Source organism: Limulus polyphemus, unplaced genomic scaffold (assembly GCF_000517525.1).
Source record: "Limulus polyphemus unplaced genomic scaffold, Limulus_polyphemus-2.1.2 Scaffold45, whole genome shotgun sequence".
In the NCBI taxonomy this organism is placed as follows: domain Eukaryota; kingdom Metazoa; phylum Arthropoda; class Merostomata; order Xiphosura; family Limulidae; genus Limulus; species Limulus polyphemus.
The window spans coordinates 1,362,445-1,365,413 of NW_013665655.1; the positions used below are offsets into that span (position 1 = coordinate 1,362,445).

A 2,969-nucleotide genomic window follows, 5' to 3' on the forward strand; every position below is an offset into this window, starting at 1 on the left:
CGGGTGGATCAAACACGATTCCCATAATTATTCGTAATTAGTCGTTCAAAACGAATGAATCGTTCATGAAAGCCACATCTCTAAAACAAATTGTACCCACAATCATGTATAATGTACTGTTGCGTCAGCGAGATCACGTGACTAGTATCACGCCACCCGTTTTCTAGAACTATCGTGTTCCTTCGGGAGAGCTAGATTGCTAGATTGGGGGTGGTGTGGTATATATAAGATGGTCACGGCGTGACGTGACAATGTGTGTAGTTAGTGAGTAATTGATCTGCAGTCAGAGAGTATTGTTGAAGTTAACGTTCGTTATGGCATTTGTTTTAGCGCGAATGTTGAAATTAAGTGTATCGTAAAGTTATATTCAGAAAGAATAAACCAGTTTTATTAAGTAAGGACTTGTGTCGCTAAAGTTTCATCGGAGCGAAGTTACGGAAAATTAATTAACAAACGGAGACGTAACAGTACCTACTCGTTGCCTTTTCACAAGAAATTTACTGATCTTTTTAAGTTCATTTTTACCAGCACAGTTACAATCGAGTGGAAAGGTAAAACGCGTCTTAATCGAGCCGACTAAGAAACACATATATGTGCGTACGAATTGTCTTTTTTTACTATAATGGCTTCTCCTCCACGTCCTGACTGAGGTTCTGAGCGGTACCCAATTGCCGTGGTTGAACTTTTGTTTAATGTTTGTTTTAAACTTAGTTGTGTGTATGGAAATATTGCACAAGACAGCAGTCCTACGCTTCACAAACAATTCCGTTAGCAAATCGATAGTTTTTCACTTGATTAAGTTACTTTACGCATATTTTACATAAATACCCTTTTAAATATACTTCCGATATATTAATCTAAGTGATATTTCATGGTCTAGTATAGACGGCCTTTTTCTTGTGATACATATTAAGTGGAAAGAGATATTTAGGACTATCATCATCACGTATGATATAGCAGTCTATGGAGGTTAGTAAATAATTTTTGTATACATTTTTGTCAAAACATCTGAACGAGCAGTCTAGAAGTCTGTCATAGATTGGTTGTATGTTTACATATTTGTGCATAAAAACTGTATTTGTTGATCTTCGTACTTGGTTGTTGTTTTTACTGCAAGACCTCGTAGTGTAATGTAAAGTTTTGTTTGATATATCAGAAGTAATTCTGTGTTTAAGTCCTATTACTTCTATACTTTTTCAAACTTGCATCTGGATATATCGTAAGGACAGGTCCGAGTTTTTATAAAAGTATTCCCGGTTTCGGCTTACAAAATACGCTCACCTTATCTTATGAGAAAGATTGTCAGCAGGAGATGCAAAAAGGAAACACAACTGGTTTTCTAGATTTGTTTATGTGTGTTATTCATTATGTTTAAAAGCAAAAGTCGTTGAAACAAGTTGTTAATAACAAGTCAAATAATAATTTAAATCACATAACTCTTGGCCCAATACGAGCTTCCACACGTATAAAAATAAATATATAATGTGTTTAAAAGCATTTCAACCGCATATTTTGTGTGTGTATGTGACGGAGAGAGAGGGGTGGGGCAGCGTGGCCCAGTGGTTAGCGCTTAGCTTATTGGAAAGTTGTAAGTTCGAGGTATTATGGGGACATATATAAACTTTCAGTCTCCCCAGATGTATAATGGGTACCAGCGGGTAGATGGGAGTTAACCTGCAAAGATCTGGCACCCCCGTCCAGGTTAATTTGTGTCACCACTCATCCGCTTACGCCATTGAAGCCGAAATTCAGCACTGGGTCATTTGTGTCGCATAAAATGGTTTTAACTAACGATTTTGTTCTGCGTCACAAATAGAATGAAGTGCGTCAAAAGCAAAGTGTGCGTGCTGGAGAGGAAGAGGAGGGAAAACAAAGCTGGTAATGAAACTACCTTGTCAGAAATACGCCAGCCCAAAACAGGCGAAAACTGGAAGAACTTTGAGGCATATTCCCTTGAAACATTTGTAAATAGTGCAGTAACTTAGCCTACTTCGATGACAAAATATGAAGAAGATCGAGATAAAACAATACAAGCGAAATTAAATGAATTTAATGATCAGTTTACATTATAATCTTTTTTTTTTTCAAATTTATCTTATAATATTTTATTGTTGAATTTTACATATTAAAACAGATCATGCTTCTCCAGCTTAGACGTTCTGTATAATATACATCATAAGCAGAGGCGTCGCTAGGCTGTGTGTGGCACACGGAACCTGTGCCCCGATTGTAGCTGACAGTGCCCCGAACCCACAGTTGGTGTCTTTAAAAATCAGAATAAAAAACCATGATCGATATCATACTGAAACGCCAAAAATGTCCGCGCCTAAAGGCCCAGGCTCCGAATCTTTTAAGCATCTGATCATAAGGCCTTTATTTAAATTTTGACCTTTCATGCAAATACTACAGATTAGTAAGGTGACTGTATCCCACCAATAACTACTGTTAGTTGTTATACCCCTTGCTCCGTTGGCTCAACTGTAAGCCTGCGTTCTTACAGCGAAATCTGGTCTCGACACCAGTAATGGGCAGAGCACAGATAAACCCATGTGCAGCTTTTTACGTAAAGCAAATCACATTTGTTGGTGTTGTCAGTTGTTAAGTTTGTATTTCTTAAATTATGAATCTTTTTTTTCGTAAATATTAACGATAACGTATTTACAATAATTAGTACAGTCGATATATTTTTCTCGACAATACATGCTACGTTTAGTTACATTTATTTTCTGGTTAATACATTTGCTATGCACTACAATGTTATAAACTATTTTTAGGAGTGTTAAGAATACAAAATTATTGAAAATAAATAATAGACATTTGTTAACCATTAAAAATATTTATGGTAGGGTGGCCGAGCGGTCTAAGGCGCTGGTTTAAGGCACCTGTCTCTACGGAGGCGCGGGTTCGAATCCCGCCCCTGCCAAGGTATATGGTGTTTTATCAAGTGTTGGAAACAGAGGTAGGAGTAA

The 2,969-nt window shown here is 37.1% G+C and overlaps 1 non-coding gene across 1 annotated transcript; it reads left to right on the forward strand.

The window, feature by feature from the left end:
- The first annotated feature begins 2,841 nt into the window (after positions 1 to 2,841).
- On the forward strand, positions 2,842 to 2,923 carry Trnal-aag. Its single transcript has one exon. It is a non-coding gene; the product is annotated as a tRNA-Leu (tRNA).
- Positions 2,924 to 2,969: the final 46 nt, after the last annotated feature.